The sequence below is a fragment of the Mustela erminea genome, chromosome 17 (genome assembly GCF_009829155.1).
Source record: "Mustela erminea isolate mMusErm1 chromosome 17, mMusErm1.Pri, whole genome shotgun sequence".
Lineage (NCBI taxonomy): Eukaryota > Metazoa > Chordata > Mammalia > Carnivora > Mustelidae > Mustela > Mustela erminea.
The window spans coordinates 10,918,793-10,939,055 of record NC_045630.1 but is presented as its reverse complement, the minus strand read 5'-3'; the positions used below and the strand labels follow the sequence as shown (position 1 = coordinate 10,939,055).

Genomic DNA, 20,263 nt, shown 5'->3' with positions numbered 1-20,263 from the left:
TCGCACATTTTGGAGATCCACTTAGTCAGGAGCAGGCATTTTGCTGCATACTGAGAAGCTTTTTTTTTTTTTTTAAAGATTTTATTTATTTATTTGACACAGAGAGATAGAGATCACAAGTAGGCAGAGAGGCAGGCAGAGAGAGAGAGGGATGCAGGCTCTTCGCTGAGCAGAGAGCCTAATGTGGGGCTCGATCCCAGGACCTTGAGATGGTGACCTGAGCTGAAGGCAGAGGCTTAACCCACTGAGCCACCCAGGTGCCCCGAGAAGCTTTAAAGGTTAGACTAGAGAGGGTGACCAGTGTCTCATCTGCTGTACCCCATGCCTACCAGAAAGTTTAGTTCCCAGCTTCCCTACTTCCTCCTCCATCGCAAAGCTGACATTTAATGAGCCCCAGCAGTGACCTGGGAATGTGCTAAATATTTTACATACTTCATGTCATTTCCTCCTCACAGTAAGCTCTTACGGTGTGCGCTAGGAGTGATTGTAATTATATCTGCATTTTACAATATAGGAAATGAAGCAACTTCCCCAAGATGAGGCAGCATGGTAGAGGCGACATCCAAACTCCTATGTGTCTGACCACAAAATCATCCATGCATTGATTGTTTGTTTGTTTGTTTTAAGATTTTATTTGGTGGAAGGAAGGAGGAAGAGGAAGAGCATGCAGGGGGAGGGACAGAGCCCGAACAGGGAACCTAAGGTTGGGCTCAATCCCAGGACCCTGGGATCAGGACCTGAGCTGAAATCAAGAGTCGGATGCCCAACCTCCTGAGCCATCCAGGCACCCCTCTGTGTATTAATCTTTACGTAGCTTCCTTATTTTGCATTTTTGGGTACGCTATGCATTATGCCTTGAGTCTGTGAAGAATCATTAGAAGACGGTACCCACGTGATGTTTGTAGTTGAATGGGTATTCCAGTCACACCCTCTTGAAATAGTTTCTGTGTCGCGGTTTATTTACACAGTAGGTTGAGTGAAATATGCCTGATACCCATGCCATTCTGCACAATGCTTCCACTCTACCATTATAATAGTCTGGAGAGTAGGTATTTGCCACCTGATGTGGGGTTCCTAGAGCCCCATAATCAGTGAAATAATTCACTTTTTAAAAAAATAATTTAAAAAATATGTCTTAGGGCTGAATCGTAAGCTGTTTCAAGATAATATAACCTGGGGGCCAAATATCTATGTAAATATTTATTTTGCAGGGACAATTAATTTATTAAGCAAATAGTTCAGTGACCCTTCACTGAGAACCTGCTACAGACTTGGCAGTGTGCTGGAGTCAGGGACTGGCTGTGTGCAGTAAAGGGAAATAAACATGTGGAGGGGACACTGTGCTGAGTGCAGGGCCTGGCACATGCAGAAAACACTTAGAAAGCTGCCTGGGGGCTCAGTCAGTGAAAAGTCTGTCTTCCACTCAGGTCGTGATCTCGGGGCCCCGTGTGGGGTCCCTGCTTAGAGGGAAGCCTTCTTGTCCTCTGCTCCTCACCCCACTCACGTGCGCGCTCTAGTTCTTGCTCTTGCTCGCTCTCTCAAATTATTAAATAAAAATCTCTAAAAAAAAAAAAAAAAACCTTAGGAAATATTTGCTAATTGAAAGGAAGACCAGAGTTGAAATTGTGGTCTCTTTAAACTGGGCACATTGGTTATTGTCTCTGAGTTTGTTTCTTCATCTGAGATAAAGGGTAATAAAATCTACATCAGAGGGATGAGTTAAAATAGGGGAGTATACCCCAGACTGTGTCTGGCTCATATTAGCTAGTTAATCATTGTTAGTTACATAGTGTAAAACAAACAACACGTTATCCCTATTCTCAAGGAGTGTTAAGGTTTAGGACTGGTGGTTCTTCCCTGCTGCGAGGTTGGACTTCACTCGTTCTGTCCTGGTATTTGCTTTCAAATTCTGTCTGGATAATCCAAAGGGTTTTTGGACTCTAAGAAGAAAACACACATATACAAACAATCACACCCAGACACTCCCCAGCTTCTGCATTCCTGTCTCATTCTTCTTCTTTTGTTCTATGAGTTCACACACTATTGCTTAATCCCATCAAGTCCTTTTACATTTACATGCTTGTAGTAGCTCCAGAACCTGGGAAATGAGCAGACACAGCAGAATTCTGTTACCGGATAAAACTGTGAAGACAGAAGGAGATGGATAGGTATCAAAATTTCAACAGCTAATTTTTCACTTGCTTCTACAAACAATGTGGTTCCTATAAAGAGATTTACTGCATTTTCGTCTCCTAATTGAAAATCGACAGACATGAATCTGAGTGATAGCAAAGGGATATGATGTACATTTGACATAGGCTTCTGTTTGAATAGGTCCCTCATTTTAAAGACCCCTTTTTTCCTCTCTCTCCAACAGGAAGAGAAAATGATCTGTTTTTCCTTCCAGCAAAGAGTGAACTGATTTGTTCTGGTCCCTATCGCTATTTTTGTGAAAAATTGCTAGTGTGAGTTGTATTAGATGCAAAGCTGTCTTTTTACTTATTAAGGTCAATCCATATCTTAATAATATATTTTGTGCTTTATCTATTTTCAGAGTTTATCATTCAAAAATTTTGATTTCTCAGCCAGTCATGTCATATATAATTGTTTAAATCCCATAGGTCATAGTGATGACATTTCTATATATTTTTTGAATGTCTTTGAAGACGATCCTATCTTTAATGCCCCTCCTCCCCCCATTTTCTGAAACTGGAATTGAATCATCATTAAAGGGTAAAATCGTATGTCTATATGGTGACATTAAAAGCCAAAGATACTTATTAAATTTAAACTGCTACTTTCAGGCACATATTTCAACCCTTTAGCAATACTTTTTAGTTAAAATTGAAATGTCAAATAACATAAAATTTAAAACACACATTTGGGTTAGTATTGCCATCACATGGTATTAAATATTAAACATTAATTTATTTCACGCTGTTGGCAGGTCACAATGATTCAGTGTTTAATGAAAAAAATATTGTCTGCCTGATGACTTCTATGTACTGTAATAGAACTGTGTATGTTTATTTACTATAGATTAATAGGCTTTGTTCTGCCAGTGCATACTTAAATGATTTATAAGTCATGCATGAATATGCCTATTTCAGACACAATCTGTAACTGAAATCCACAAATTCTGTAACTTTGGGGAAATCTGTCCTTGTTTCTTTTATTAAGGAAATGTTTATAAAAAGATGCCTCCACCTCATGTATGCTACGTTCCAGACAGTAACGAAGGCAGGCCTCATGAAAACCAGGTGCTTTGTACCCTGTGATGGGTTTCTTATCTGAAGTAAAATCTTGCTATAAGTGGATCTGAAAAGAAAGCTGCTTTAAGCAAAGGAAATGAATCTAAAATGATTAGAATGCACTACTTGGAGCAGAAGTAAACAGAAATCTTTAACAGGGAATGAATCTATCTCATGATATTTTAGCTTCAGTGTAGTTAGACATAGGATTTGTTCATACCACTATGTGACCTTGGCAAGTTGCTCATCTCTCTGTCCTTCAGTTTTTTTGTTTTTCTTAATCTGGAAAAAATGAGTGTAGCAATAGTTCCTGCATGTCACTGTATCAGGAGTTGTGCCTGGTACTTAGCAGATACTACATAAGTGTGTCTTTTTTCATTTTTTTTTTTTTAATAGATTTTATGTATTTGAGAGAGAGTGCGTGCGAGTGAGCAGGAGCAGCTGGGAGGGCAGAGGGCAGAGGGGGAAGGAGACTCCCCGGCTGAGCAGGGAGCCTGACGCACATCAATCTCAGGACCCTGGGATCATGACCTGAGCCAAAGGCAGTTGCTTAACCGACTGAGTCACTAGCCCCAAGTGTTATCTTTTGATATTAATATATATGATATGCTTGATCAGTCCTTCAGTAGGGTAGAGAATTGGGAACAGAAGGATGAGCTATTCAGAATCAACCGAAATAGCACACTGGTTGAGGGGTCTGCTTACGGATGCCAGCTGGAGGTGGAGATGCACTGAGGTGAGCCCCAATGACAAAATGATAACATTTTGTTGAAGGTATTTCATATCTACAACTTACCTATAAAATATCTCAGGGAAGATACTACCATTTGAAATCAGCTTCATTACTTTTCATTATCAGAAAAAAATTGTTACCCTGTGAAGCCCCCACACCCCATCCCCCAAACCCAAATCCAGCCAATAGAGTCCTTACCTCCAACTCAAATAGACTACCCCCGACTCAAATCTGTTATGGTTCCATGAATTGATTTTTTTTTCTTTTACAAAATCATATCTGAAAGTTGCAAATCTATACATGGGGTGTGTTTAATTTCTGGAAGAGCTTACAGTAGTCAGCTTCTAGGCTTTCTTTTTTTTTTTCTTTTAAAGATTTTTTCTTTATTTATCTGACAGAGATCACAAGTAGGCAGAGAGGCAGGCAGAGAGAGAGGAGGAAGCAGGCTACCTGCAGAGCAGAAAGCCCGATGTGGGGCTTAGTCCCAGGACCCTGGGATCATGACCTGAGCCGAAGGCAGAGGCTTAACCCACTGAGCCACCCAGGTGCCCCAGCTTCTAGGCTTTCATCCTAGGTTATTGGTCTCGTAAAGCTATTAACTATCATTGAAACATAGCTCCTTTTTATTGAGGTATAATTGATATATAACATTATATTAGTTTTGGGTGTACAACATAAGATTTGATATTTCAATATATTGTGAAATGATCACCACAGTGTAAATTAGTTAACATCTGGCACTGTGTATAGTCACAAATTTTTTTCCTGTGATGAGAATTTTTATTATTTTTTAAAGATTTTATTTATTTATTTGACAGAGAGATTACAAGTAGGCGGGCTGGGGGGAGGGCAGTGCGGGAGGGGAAGCAGGCTTCCTGCTGAGCAGAGAGACCAATGTGGGGCTCGATCTTAGGACCCTGAGATCATGACCTGAGCCGAAGGCAGAGACTTTACCCACTGAGCCACCCAGGCACCCTTATGATGATGATGAGAACTTTTAAGATCCATTCTTTTAGCAGCTCTCAAATATGCAGTACACTATTATTAACTGTAGCCTGTTATGCTGTACATTATATGCCACACATTATATCAGCAGCACCTCTTTATTTAGTACTGGAAGTTTGTGTCTTTTGACCTGTGTCACCCATTTCACTTCAACACCCCTCCCCCCACCACCCCGCATTTCAACTTATGCCTTTGGCAACCACCAGTTTGTACTTGTATCTCCGAGCTTGGGTTTTTGTTTTTGATTTCGCAAAAAAGTGAGATCATCCAGTATTTATTTGTCTTTCTCTATCTGACTTATTTCACTTAGCATAAAATGCCCCTCAAGGACTGTCCAGATTATTGCAAGTGGAAAGATTTTTTATTTTATGGCTGAATAATATTCCATTGTGTGTGTGTGTGTATGTGTGAGATTTTCTTTATCCATTTGTCCATCGATGGGCATTTTATGTTGTTTCCATTTCATGGCCACTGTAAATAATGCTGCAGTGAACTTCGGGTGCAGATATCGTTTACGGTTAGTGTTTTATTTTCTTTGAATAAATACTCAAAAGTGTAATTGATGGATCCTATAGTAGGTTTTTTTTTAAAATTTTTGAGGAATCTCCCTATTATTTTCCAGAGTGACCACACCAATTTACATTCCCATCAACAGTGCACAAGAGTTTCCTTTTCTCCATATCCTCCTAATACTTGTTATTTCTTGTCTTTTGATAATACCATTCTGTTACCTGTGCTCACAGGTTGGAGGTGATAGCTCATTGTGGCTTTGATTTGCTTTTTCCTAACATTAGCGATGTTGTAGATCTCTTCATGTATCTGTTGACCATCTGTGTGTCTTCTTTGGAAAATGTCTGTTAAGATTTTTTTTTTTTTTAAGATTTTATTTATTTATTTGACAGAGAGAGATCACAGGTAGGAAGAGAGGCAGGCAGAGAGAGAGAGGAGGAAGCAGGCTCCCTGCTGAGCAGAGAGCCCGATGTGGGACTCGATCCCAGGACCCTGAGATCATGACCTGAGCCGAAGGCAGTGGCTTAACCCACTGAGCCACCCAGGCGCCCTCTGTTAAGATTTTTGCCCTTGCGGGGTGTGTGTGTGTGTGCACGTGTACACGTGTGCACACTGTTGAGTTACATGTGTTCTTTATATATTTCGGATATTAACTGCCCATCAGTTATTTCATTTGTAGATATTATCTCCCATTTGGTAGGTTGCCTTTTCATTTTATTGATAGTTTCCTTTGCTGCGCAGCAGCTTTTTGGTTTGATATAGTCCCATTTGTTAATTTTTGCTTTTGCTGCTATTGCTTCTGGTGTCAGATGGTTGCCTTTTTACAAGTTTAATTTAGGGGAGTTGTCTTTATAGTCCAAAATGTTATAATCGTCTTTAAAAGTGTCTCTCAACTTTATTTTTCTCTTCTTTTGTTTGGTAGAATTCTAAGTGCATGAAAACAGCTTTATGAAAAGGAACTTAAATTGTAATTTAATTTCCAACTCAAGACACACATGAGTTTGCTACCAGTTTGGCAGTGTTATAAGCTGATTGACTATTTTATTTTATTATTAACATATAATGTATTATTTATTTCAGGGGTACAGTTCTGTGATTCATCAGTCTTACACAATACACAGCTCTCACCACTACACATACCCTCCCCAGCGTCCATCACCCAGCCACCCCACCCCTCCAACCCCCCTCTGCTCTAGCAACCCTCAGTTTGTTTCCTGAAATTAAGAGATTGACTGTTTCTGATGCCATCAGTGTGCTGCTTTTGGAGTATTCCACGTTCTGTTTAATGATGTCTTACTGGTTTTCTGTAAACTTGCATGTTTGGTCTAGTGAAGATTTATTTTTTGAAATATCTCTTATGAAATGTGGACATTATCTGTCTTTATACCTAGCTTCTGTGAAAAATTGTCGCTTCATGTTCTGTAGTTTTACAGTCACTAAAAATAGTGTTCTGAGCTTAGGCGCTTTTAAGTAGATACATTGTGACAGCCAAATTTGTCAGGAAATAGTTGAAGATGTGAGTACTGGACTATGAAAATGAGATTTCAGAGGAGTGTTGGTAGACCCAGAGTGAGGGTCGATTAGACAGCGCCGCTGAAGTTGTAGAGAGTATTATTAGACTGGGGGATCCGGGTGGAGGAACATATGAATGTAGAGAAGTCCGGATTTCCATTTTAGATTTCCTACGATTTTTGAGACAGTGTTGCAGGTGTGTATCAAAATAGAAAGAGGAAGGCAGAGCTCATGGGAGAATGGAGAAAAAGAGGAGGAGGGAAAAGAATACACTTCTAATTTATCCTGCTAAGTGCTTAAAATTAGCAGGTTATAGAACGCATCGTGCCAAAGGGGACTCAGTTTGAAAGTGAGCTAACATGGAGCAGACATGACTGCCGAGGGGACCTGTTCTCAGCAGAGAAGAGACAAGGTTTAATATAACAAGATCCCTTATCTGGGGGGGGGGGGAAGTAACCTGAGAGTTCATACAACATCTTATCTAAGAAACAGTTGCCAAAGCAAATATTGTAATGAAAAGTAAGGGCAGTAGACTTAATGCGATCCTGTCTTATTAACTGATAAGAAAAGCTAGTTTTGGAAATAAATAAATACATACAGGTATACACAACACACACACACACACATACATGTATTTCTTTAAGGGTTAAGAGAAGGTATAGTTTTTTTTTTTTAATTTTTTTTTATTTTTATTTATTTGTCAGAGAGAGAGAGAGAGAGAGCGAGCGCACAGGCAGACAGAGTGGCAGGCAGAGGCAGAGGGAGAAGCAGGCTCCCCGCTGAGCATGGAGCCCGATGTGGGACTCGATCCTGGGACACTGGGATCATGACCCGAGCCGAAGGCGATGTTGCTTTAGGTAAAACTCTTCATCATGGCATATACAATGATTCCCAAACGTGCATTGACATCAGGATTTTTATAAGACTTACTTTTTTCTGAAATAGTTTTTCCAGTGCATTGAGGAAATTAAAAACAAAATTTAAGTGACTATGTAAAGTTCATACTGGGTACTTTTCCATGAATTCCAACTTGGAACTAAATTTTGTGTTAATTTCTTATCTGTTCTAAATTTGTGTGGAATACTGAGTAACAGCAACATCAGTATCTTCCTGTATTTTTATTGTCCTTCACAGTTTTCACATCTGGTTCACAATCTCATTTTTTTCCTCAGAACAACCCCACAAATCAGGTGGGTGCTTTCCTCATTCTTGGAGTGGTAGAGATGGCTCTGCAGGGTTTCAGAACCCGGTGGCACAGTGATCATGGAAGCTGGAGAACAGGAGCACTGGGAACCACTGGAACAGCTCTGATTTTGGAAAATAAGTATTTAATAGAACAAATGAGTCTGGCTGAGCTTTATCAGGGGAACCATGCAGGGTAGCCAGTCTTTGTGAAGCACACACTTAGACCTGAAGTGAAGCTGAGTTTCCAGACTTAGATAAATTCGTTTATGTATACTCATTTGACCAAAATTACTTACCTTAAAATATCATCTCTGTATTCAGAGACGGTTCAAGTTGGAAAGAAGGGCAGTTTTTAGATGCGACAAGAAGATTTTTAAGCCTTCTGAAATCTTTTCATCATCCAAAAATCAGTGTGTCAGAGCCCAGCCTCTGTTTAGTGACCAGACTTTCCCTGTGTGTGTTACATTGGTGAGAGGGCATTATTTGATGATGGGCTCAGGAACAGTCGGGAGAAACCGGTAAGTCACCAGTTCTTGCCTTCTTGGCCCCAGCCTCACTTTTCTTGTGGTGATTTTTTAGTTGCATGAAATAGTTTACCCACAGACACTTCATCAGTGGCTCAGTGCCCTAATCTTTTACTTCAAAATCTGTTCTCAAAAGATGTAGCCTTGCTCCCCATGAACTATTTCAATTGAGTCCCAAACCTTATATCAAAAGAATGGATCTTCCTAGTGCGAGCAGTTGGGGTGATGAGAGACAGTAAAAGCAGGAAAGGGTATGTTCCTGCTACTATGGTTCTGAAGTAGCATTTACCCATAATATTTATCCAGTCCATGCAGTAATTATCCAGATTCTGGTACTACCTGGACTCTGTTGGAGGGAAAGACTACCAGAAGAATCAAAGCAAACATTGTAACCCACTAACAGAATTTATGTTTTTGAAGAAAATAGGTAACACAGCTAGAAATTGTGGTAGCTTAGTTTTTGCTTTCTCTGAGAAGCATTTTGTTAAACAAAAGCACAACTCTAGAAACTTCAGCTTCATTTCTTTTGATTAAATTTCATTTAATTTTGATTTTGCAATTTCATTAAATTTTATTTAATCAAAAGAAATGAAACTGGGGTTTCTAGTGTTGTGTTTGGAACACATAAAGTTTGAGATCTGGGGCTGGAGATATTTCCTGCTGAACTACCATGGACTTCAGCCCAGCGTCTGGCAATTTGTTACACTGATCTGCTAATTTTTAGTGTGGTTCTTCTGGGGCTCAGTGTAGAGTCACCCAGCACAAGTGGCCAAGCGGTGTAATAGCCTGAATTCAGATCAGATCCAAGTGAGTTATAACTCTGGAACCTTCAGGCTTGAGCAGAAAGTTGTTCACCAAATAGTATTTGGCTTTTTAATAATTAATAGTTGTTTGTGTAATATTATGTGTATACAATATAATATTTGTATATGTAAATACATATGTATGGGTATTTTAACATCTATAACTAACCAAGAAATATGCTGAATGTTCTTCCTTTTTTTTTTATAAAGATATTTATTTATTTATTTGACAGACAGAAATCACAAGTAGGCAGAGAGAGAGATTGAAGGAAGCAGGTTCCCTGCCAAGCAGAGAGCCCGATGCAGGGCTCGATCTCAGGGTCCTGGGATCATGACCTGAGCCGAAGGCAGAAGCTTTAACCCACTGAGCCACCCAGGTGCCCCCGAATGTTCTTTTAAAAACGTTTTAATTGTCGGTGGTGCAGTCATTTGAGCGAATGAGTCTTGGTTTTAGCTCAGGTCCTGATCTTAGGGTTGTGAGTTGGAGCCCTGCATCAGGCTCCACACTCAGCATAGAGTCTGCTTGGGATTCTCTCTCCGTCTGCCCACCCCCATCCCCCGCTTGTGCTCTCTGTCTCTCTAAAATAAATAAATGAATCTTTTAAAAAATATTTTAATCAAAGAATTGGATTTTAGATGTCTTCAACCCAGTTTGAGGTATTATAATCATATTTGATAGCGTCAGTATTGGAATCTATCAAATTGTGTTTGAACTCGGCAGAACATGGTATCCTTTGGACATCTCCCCATGCCTCAGTTTCCATATTTGTAAAATGAGGATGCTAAAAACAGCAACTTAATATGGCTTTTGTAGAGATGGGATAAAATCATAGATGTACTATTAATGCACATTATAAAGTGCCTTAAAGTGATATTCTTTTTGCATTTGATATAATTCATTTGCAAGTAGGAAGCCTCAAAACTTATTTGATCATAATAAATGCATATATATAGCAATATGAACAATTCTCTCTTTATAAGTTATACTTGTGCTGAAATAATGCAAAGTATCAATTGATCTTCTCCACTTAGGGTAATGACTCTACTTTGGAAAACTTATTACTTGGGTTTAGTGCCCTTTATACCATGACAGGAAACCCAGCTGTGCAGATAAGACTCATTTGGACTGTCCAGTAGAAGAAAGTACTTACACTCCAGGTAGAATCTGATTTGAATAACTTGAGCAATGACTAGTTCTATATAATAAATGGATTTCCATGGTTACAGTTTCTATTAATAAACTTTATTCAATATAAAGAATACTATTGAGTAAGAAATTCTGTATAGTGAAAATTTTTTATTTTCCTTTATTTGTTCATTATATGTATTACATTTGAATATCTTTTTTAAAAAAATTATGTTATTTTAGTCACCATATAGTACTTCATTAGTTTTTGATGTAGTGTTCCATGATTCATTGTTTCCCTATATATTTGAGTATCTTTATGATGTTAAGTTTTTTAGTGTTTTCTTCTCTCTCTCTCTCGCTCTCTCTCTCGGCAGAGGTGGGGGGTGCAGTGTAAAAAGGATTATTATATAGGCTGGGGTTTGTGAGCTGAAGATGTACATTTTTTGAGCCAAATACCATGGTTATCAGGGAATTAGCTTCTTTCCACTAAATCAGTGAGTTTCATCCAGTGAGGTCCACTCCTGCTAGCTAATTGGAGTCTTGGTCTTGGCCTTGGCCTTTTCACTTTGCTTGTGGTTGCCAACTTCTTGCCATGTTCATATTGGGTGATGCCCAAATGGTGGTACCTTTCTGAGCCTGGTACCACCCTCAAGAAGTAGTTTTATCAGAAATAAATAAATGTACCTATTTACCCACTTCAGTCCCCACCCAAACTCTGTCTCAAATGAGCACCTCACCCTGATTTGTTGTCTTTGTGTATGTGTGTGTGTTTGTATGTGTGTTTGTGTGTGTGTTTAAGCAATTGAGAAATAAATTCCTTTGATTTCATACCCTGTTCCTCTCTTGGGTCAGAATGTCTCATCAATATTAATGTTCCACCTTGAATGAGGATGCTGTACTGGTTTGTAATTCAAACTGGGCACAGGTGGTGACATGATCTTAAGCGGGTGAAAGCCCCAAATCCCTTAGGTTATTAAGAGAAACCCTCTCATTCTCTAATTATTTAGCCAGTTGTCGCCTGCATAGTGAAAAAGATTGCCCTTCTATTCAGTCTGGTCCCTTTAAATTTGACCAAAAGCTTATCAGCCAGTTATCTTGTGGCTGGATGGATGGTTGAAGCTGTACCTTTAATTCTTTTCTCATTTGGTTACTAAATTGGCAAGTGAAGCAGGGAACCTGGCTGTCAACTCCCACTCTCTAATTTCATTCTTTTGGGTAATCTCTCAGGCTTTATTGTCTCTTGATTTGCTCTCTCTCTCCCCTCCTTTTTTTTTTTTTTTTAAACATGCCATATCAGTGGTTGGTTCCCATGTGACCTAGGTCATGCAGGCTCCATGGCCACAGAGTTCCCTGGAGTAAACCTTTGTTACAAATTATAGATCTTGTGACAAGCAAACATAATCGGTGTGAGAGAGATGGCCATTATTTATTTTACTTATTTATTTTTTTAACAGCATGGTCCTATGGTAATAGATAGGACTTTAATGTATATAGGTTTACATACATATGTCTGGCTCGAGAAAATTCTCATTGACAAAAATCTTTGACTTATAAAATAAATTAAGAGTGTGAATGTGATATGGGAAGAGGCACCAGTATTCGTTTAAATCAGAAATCTTACAAAAAGTTAGGAGGTATTTCAACCAATGAAGGGAAAAGTAGAGGTGACGGAAAGTTTGAACGTACTTTTTTTTTTTTTTTAAAGATTTTATTTATTTATTCGACAGAGAGAGATCGAGTAGGCAGAGAGGCAGGCAGAGAGAGAGAGGAGGAAGCAGGCTCCCTGCTGAGCAGAGAGCCCGATGTGGGACTCGATCCCAGGACCCTGAGATCATGACCTGAGCCGAAGGCAGCGGCTTAACCCACTGAGCCACCCAGGCGCCCCTGAACGTACTTTTCTTACAGTGAGTGGGCTGTGACTGGGGTCATCCCAGAGTTGCCCTGCTCCAGTCTGGCACACTTGAAGTGTGGTTAAAAAGAAATACAAGACATTTTTCTCTGTGGTAAAGATACATCCACTAGGCTTAGACAAAGGGAAAGTCTCTCTTGCATTAAACTCATAAAACCATAAACTCTTCTGCCCTTTGGACTGGAATGATTCACCTTGATCCACATTCAAGGCCTCAAGCTATTCATGCCATTTGACTTTTCTCTTCTCTTATTAAGAGACTTTGTGTTGAAAGTACTAGATACCAGCTCTGGCTAGTTTTAAGTAGAAAGGGCATCAGTTAGCTGGGCCCTAGAATATTTTATCATGTCAAAGAAATTCCTTGGTAGCCAAGGCAGAACTTGTAGACCTGCTCATTCTTCAGAATGCTACCAGAGATGTGTCTGCTCTGCCAATTTCCTCTTAGTGTCTCTCTTTCAGACATTTTTTACCGCAAGTGGGAATCTGGTACCATTTAGGTCAGGCATTGGTCACCACAGCTGTGTTCTGTCTCTGTCTCTCTCTCTCTCAAATAAGTAAATAAAAATCTTGAAAAAAAACAAAAAACCAACCCACTTAGATAACTTTAAGATCTTGATAAAAAAAAAAAAGATTTTATTTATTTGACAGACAAGATCACAAGTAGGCAGAGAGGTAGGCAGAGAGAGGGGAGAGGCAGGCTCCCCGCTGAGCAGAGAGCCCAATGCGGGGCTCGATCCCAGGACCCTGAGACTGTGTGACCTGAGCCGAAGGCAGAGGCTTAACCCACTGAGCCAACCAGGTGCCCCAGATTTTGATATTTGTAAAAATTGAAAAGAGTAATGCCAGTCTGGGGACTCTGCATTACTTATTTCAGGAAAAGGGAGATAGAGGAGGGGCCCCGCATGGTGTTAGGGGTAAAGACACCTGGGCCTCCGTAGCACCCCTTCACCTGTTTCAGTTCTCTCTGTGGGATGCGGAGCGTCTCCTTCCATGCTGCAGTGCCACACGTGCAGTGCCTCACAGCCGTGCTGCGATGCTGGGAAATGCGAGTGCTCCATTCAGAGCCCTCATTTCTGACTTACAGCAAAACTGCAGGTACAGTAAGCTAAGGACTCAAGCCACAAAGACAAAAGCCAGGTAGTAAAGGGGAAGGGGAGAGAAAAATTGTATTCAGATTTTTAAAATTTATTTGACTGAGAGAGATCACAAGGCAGAGAGGCAGGCAGAGAGAGAGAGAGAGAGGGGGAGGAAGCAGGCTCCCTGCTGAGCATAGAGCCCGATGTGGGACTTGATCCCAGAACCCTGAGATCATGATCTGAGTGGAAGGCAGAGGTTTAAGCCACTGAGCCACCCAGGCTCCGCCTGGATAGTTTTAAGGCATCTTCTGTGATTTTGGTGTGGGCTTTTTGAAACACTTTTGGGAACAAACTGGGGTACAAATATAATTAAATAACAAAATGAAAAACAAAGAAATGAAGAAGTTAGAAGATAATTTCAATTTCATTATTGCCAAAAATGAAAGGAATTTCCTGGGGAGGAAAACATGGCTAAATTAGTAAAACAGCTTGTCTGTTTCCATGGTTGCATTCTTACTACGCTTACATGTAGAGAGCTGAAGAAAATGTAGCTGTTACTTTTCATACAGTTTGGAGTATTCATAAGCAAAGTATGAGCCTGAATGAACTGCCTTTGTGATCTTGAGGAATAAGGCCCCCTGTGGTTTGTTGGTATAGCATGAATGTTAATCAGTTAATTTAGCCAACAGTGATGCAGAAATGTCATAAGACGTACTCAGAAATCATCGGCTACCTGGCTGGCTCTGTCTTTGGGGCATGGAAATTCTTGATCTGGGGATTGTGAGTTCCAGCCCCATGGTGGGTATAGAGATTACTTAAAAATAAAATTTTTAGAAAAGAAAAAGACTTAATCAAAATCACAGCATTTTTCAAACATTCTCTACTTTAAACCCGAAGTTTTAATTTCTTATCTAAAATCCTCCATTATTTGATGAGGGCAGGCAGAAGAAGAAGCAGGCTTACTGCTGAGCAGGGAGCCCAATGTGGGACTCAGTCCCAGGACCCCGAGATCATGACCTGCGCCGAGAAGGCAGGAGCTTAATCAAGTGAGCTACCCAGGCGTGCCTCCAATTTTTATTCTCATTTGAAAGTTTTGTTTGGAAACTATAAAAGGAAAGATAAAATTTAGTAGCTGTTTAATTCCTTCAGGAACTTTATATATAGAATCCAGGTTCTTGGTCTGTTTGGGCATAATAGAGTTTACAGAAATCTAAAACAGAGATGAACGCATTGCCTGTCCTGATAGCAGAATTACAGAAACATGAAACCTCAGCATTTTGCAGATCACGGAGATGCCATTTTTGTGTATGTTCAGAATATTTCATGAATAATGTTTAGATGGACTCCATATAAACCCAATTTGTATTAGAACTGAAATACTTTTATTCTGTACAGAAAACTCGAACTCAACTGTAAATGAAAGCATATTTAAGTGTTTATAGTGGGCAACAGAAAGCACTGGAAAATCTAGTGTTAGTAGTGCTTCCAGTCCTTTTTTATAGTACTAAAAAATACGAAGCAAAAGGAATTCTGATTTTCTATGCAGAAGATCTGCTCTTAGAGCCTGTGTTTTCTGTCTGCTGTTCTAGGCCAACATTGCATCTTCCACTGTCAAATTGAGTTAGCTGTGGTACAGATCACGGAGGGCTCTAAAGCTATTTTTCCATTAAAAGCAAGGCATTTAAAAATATATGAATAAATGATTACAGTGTACACCACTGACGCTTTCAGTTTGCTCTTTTGTATGAATTCTGTTTTTAGGGTGGCATTTTAGGGTGGCAATCCAGAGTAAATGGGAGAAAATGATCCAGAAAATCAAGTCTGTTTTCACATTCGCCCGTGAAACCTTCATTTTCCCTAATGAAGTGATTCAGCACTCCAGAATGAGAAATCCTAATATGTAGATGAGAGAATCCCAAGATGCATTTTAAAACGGGGTCATTTTAAAAAGGGAAAAGCGCAGTGCACTTGCGTGGAAGTGACTTTGGACTCTCTTAGGTGTGGGAGGTGAATGATGAGTGGCTGTTTCATGAGCTGTACTAACCCCTTTTATAGTGTATTTTAGAGTCCAATAAAAAGGAGGAGGAAAGTGTTTTGTGGCAGTGTTTCCTGGTATAAGAGATGATAATAAAATAAATTTTTTACATGGAAAGTAATTTAGCAGAAACTCTAAATTACTTCGTGTGAGTGTGTGTGCACACGTGTGAGTGTGTGTGTTTTGTTTTGTTTTCTTCCTATGATTATCCTTCTCCTAAACCACAGGAAGAGGCAGTATCTCTCACAGTGGTCGGTTGAAGCCATGGTTGCTTGGACACAGGTTTTAAGTTTGAGTGTCCAAAAGTATGCATGCACTGAGTATGAAGTTTTTATTGATAAGAGGTTACATTTCAGGTTATATTTCACATTTGATTGGGAGATTGGTTCACTTTTATTGTAAAAAAAAAAAAATCATCTTCTACCTCCAAATAAGAGGAGGATTTTTTTAAAAGCCCCTCAAATGTTTCTTTCTGAATTAACTCAGTGTGCTGTGTTCTTTGTCCATGAGCTAAGAATTCTTCCTATACCAACATTTTGGAGTGGGAACCAAAGTGATGTTCAAATAGTTAAACATTTCCTCAGGTAGTACAGTAGGATTTCAAAAGTAAAGGCAATGTATAGATAACTATTAGAATAAAAAGAGCTAAACTGATTGTAGAAGGACAGATCAGGAAATATCCCAGGATAGGGAGGAATAAACAGATTAAAAGATATAGAGCTTAACATCTTGGAAGATCAACACCCCTCTGTTAGGATTTTTAGAAGCCGATCATAGTCTTAACAGAGGGGAGGAGATAATCAATGACATATCATTGAAGAATTCTCCACAGGGCTGAAAAATCACGCCAGTCTTCAGACTGAAAGGATTCACTGTGTGCTGAGTCAGATGGAAAAAATCCAATACTCAGTTACTCCTACCCTGAGAGCTTCATGGAATAAAAAGCAAGTACCTACTACAGAGAAAAAAAAAAAGTTAAAAAAAGCGTAAGAACTAGATTAAAATCACATTTCCCATAAGCCCCATAAGATTCTAGAACATAATGAAGTGATACTTAGATCTCCAGGAAAGTAATAGTTTGAGCCAATATTCTATGTAACCAAGCTATTTGTTAGTTAAGGTAACAATAAAAGGGGTGCCTGGGTGGCCCAGAAGATTAAGTATCTGCCTTTGGCGCTGGTCATGATCTCAGCCTCCTGGGATCAAGCCCAGCATCGGGCTCCCAGCTCAGTAGGGAGCCTGCTTCTCCTCTCCCTCTGCCTCTCCACCTGCTTGTGCTCTCTCTGTCTCTCTCTGTCTGTCTCTCTCTCAAATGAATAAATAAAATCTTAAAAAAAAAAAAAAGAAGGTAACAATAAAAATATATTCAAGGGGTGCCTGGGTGGCTCTGTCTATAAAGCGTTCGACTCTTGGTTTCTGTTCAGGTCATGATCTCAGTGTCCTGAGATTGAGTCCCGCCTCGGGCTCCATGCTTAGCAGGGTGTCTGCTTCTCCCTCTCCCTCTGCTCCTTCCCACTCTCAAACAAATTCAAATAAAATCTTTAAAAAATATTAATTTCAAATATGCAGGTATTGTCTAGACTATAGACAATATGAAGAATTTCTATATGAAGAAATAAATCTGGGGAGTTATTTCAACGATGTGGTAAAAGAATCCAAGAAATCATAATACCTGAGATGTAAGAAAGAGATGTATTTAGGGTGCCTGAGGGGCTCAGTCAGTGAAGCATCTGCCTTCAGCTGAGGGCATGAGTTTGGGGTCCTGGGATGGAGCCCTGCATTGGGCTCCCTTTTCAGTAGGGGAGTCTGCTTGTCCTTCTCCTTCTGTCTGTCTCTCTGCTCTCTTTCTTGCTCTCTTCTCTCCCAAATAAATAAATAAAATATTTTTTTGTTGGATTTTTTGTTTTTGGTTTTTAAAATAATTTTATTTATTTATTTGAGAGAGAGAGAGAGAGAGAGAGAGAGATAGCCACGGAGATAGAACAAACAGAGAGGAGAGGAGGAAGCAGACTCCATGCCAGGACCCTGGGATCATGACCTGAGCTGAAGGCAGATGCTTAAGTGACTGAGCACCCCAGGCTCCCCTAAATAAAATCCTAAAAAGAGAGAGAGAGAGAGATGTAGGTGAAGTGAAGCAAAGGAGCAACAACAAAAAATGGAATTAATGCGACATTGACTCTTGGGACATTTTCCTTTAAACAGGAGAGACTTGGTGGCACAGGATTGCATTTCTTCCCCTGTGAGTCTGTCCACAATACTTGAGTTCATGGTTAAAAATATTTATGTAATTATAATCTTGTAAGTGCCATCTATTGCTTTTTGGTCTCCTAAAACCAACTACTGAGAAAGTATAGAGCATTGTCTAGTTATAGAAAAGAGCTTAACTTTTAAAATAATTATTTTTGAGAGAGAGAGTACACATGAACTGGTGGGAGGGGTAGTGGGAGAGAGAATCTTAAGCAGTGTCCACAGCCGTGTGCAGAGCAGGACCCAGGGCTCCATCCACTGACTGTGAGATCATGACCTGAGCTGAAATCAAGAGTTGGATACTTAACTAACTGAGCCATCCAGGCACCCCAAGAGTTTAATGGTTTATAAATAAACCCTGAGAATGTAAAATAATACTATAACAAAAATCCAGAAATACAAGGTGACCGTATTATCTTTTATTTAAAAAATTAAAAACTTTTTGTTGTGGCTTGAATATTATATTTTATTTTTATTACTTTAATTAATTTAGCATACAGTGTTGTAATTTCAAGTATACAACATAGTAATTTCACACTTCGTACATCACCTGGTGCTCATCATGGCAGGTGCAGTCCTTAATGTCCATCACCAGTTTCCCCCATCCCCCCTCCCAGCTCCCCTCTGGTGACCATCAGTGTGTTCCCTAGGATTCAGAATGTTTCTCGGTTTGCCCCCCCCTTTCTCTCTCTTTTCTTTGGAAGTAAAATAGTGACCATCAGAAGAATGGAAAAATGTACATTTTAGAATATTTTTTTTTCCAGAGAGAGTTGTTTTGGAGAAAGGAAAATTTTTATTTTATACTTAACAACAACAACAACCACCAATATGCGTGTATTACTTTCTTAGCTTCCTATTACTTTCTTAGCTTCAAAAACTTAAGGGGCACTTTCATCAATAGGGGATTGTTCAATTATAGTTCTTTCTTGTAATGCAACATAGTGAACGAATGGAAGAGATTTTATATGTGGACTGATATCTAGATTTTAAGTGAATCAATTAAACTGACTTGTAGAATGAAATGGATGGCATGATGTAATTTAAGTCAAAACACGTCTATATTTATATAATGTCATGTGAGGAAAAAGTCTAGAAGGCTACGTAGCTACTCTCACTTCTTTTTCCAGTTCTGCACATATGTAAAGGTTTATAGAGGCTTTCTCTCCCTTTTGCAGCTATGACACTCAGTAAAGGTATTTCGAAAAATGAGATTGTTTGAAGCCCTGAGAAGGGAATGATGTGCCCAAGATCAGCCCGGAAGCAGGTTGCAGAATCAGAAGTATAATCCTCTTAGTAGCGGTGTTGCCAGGTTCTGGAAAAGTTAGCCTCGTCTTCTCATTTCTACCAGCTCTCTGAAGCCATCCCAAGTAATTAATCTTCACAACTACAACAAGGATAGTGACTGTATTAAAGTTTATGTGAAGCGTGCATAAAAGTATCTTCAGGAAAAAATATATATTCCTGACGTTTTGGTGGGAGGTGAGGATGACCAAGCAAACCTCTGTAAAGGAGGTTGCAATTGAGAAAAGTGACAGACCAAGATGGGGGCGGAGCTGTGACCAGAGTTATCTTGGTAGTTCAAGGGCACCCAAAACAACCCAGGTGACCAATGCAGCCTTTCCTGTCGCTGTTCATGTTGCTATCACAGAATTAATTCATGCACACTTGATAAATAGGGGAATGATACCGAATGTGTCCATCTCTGGCTTACAGGTGATTTTTCTTGACATGTTAATGATCAGGCGTAGCAGCTGATCCCAAAGTACAGCAACCTACATACACGACCCATCGAGAACCTCGGGCCCTTCACCTGCTCTTCTTCGCTTGATGGGGCCACAGTTCCCTGGAGTCTTTCTACATTTCTGTAACATAGACAGCCTTCTTTCAAGCTACCTTCCCCGTTACTTTAAAAGTTTTGTTGTATGTTTGCTGTTTTCTTTCTTTATTAAGGGTTTAAAATGTCTTTTTTAAACGGTTCTAAGGTTTTTTAAAAATTAGGATTTCTTTAGGGCTCTCTGGTTACAATATTTTATATTTCTTGAGTGTTCTGCCTTATAATCCCTCATAGTGTAAGATTTTACAGACCGTGAGATATTTCAGGAATGTATACACTTGTGTGTATGTGTGCATTTTGTTAAGTATTGTAGACCTTTGGTTTAGCTGATAGAGCAGGGAGGGCTGCCCGATAGAACTTTCCGTGATGGAAATGCTTTAGGTCTTGCTCGTGGCCACTCACCACTGTGGCTGTTTAATTTTAAGATCACTGAATTAAATACCAGATTGTGTTCCTCACTTGCACAGGCCACACTGCAAGTACTCAGCAGTCACCCGGGCCTCAGGGCTC

General features: G+C 39.7%; 1 protein-coding gene across 2 annotated transcripts in view; it reads left to right on the top strand.

The window, feature by feature from the left end:
• The window catches only part of SMYD3 (SET and MYND domain containing 3), a 709,956-nt gene that overhangs the window by 250,742 nt on the left and 438,951 nt on the right, over positions 1-20,263 (top strand). The gene's annotated exons all lie outside the window — the stretch shown is intronic.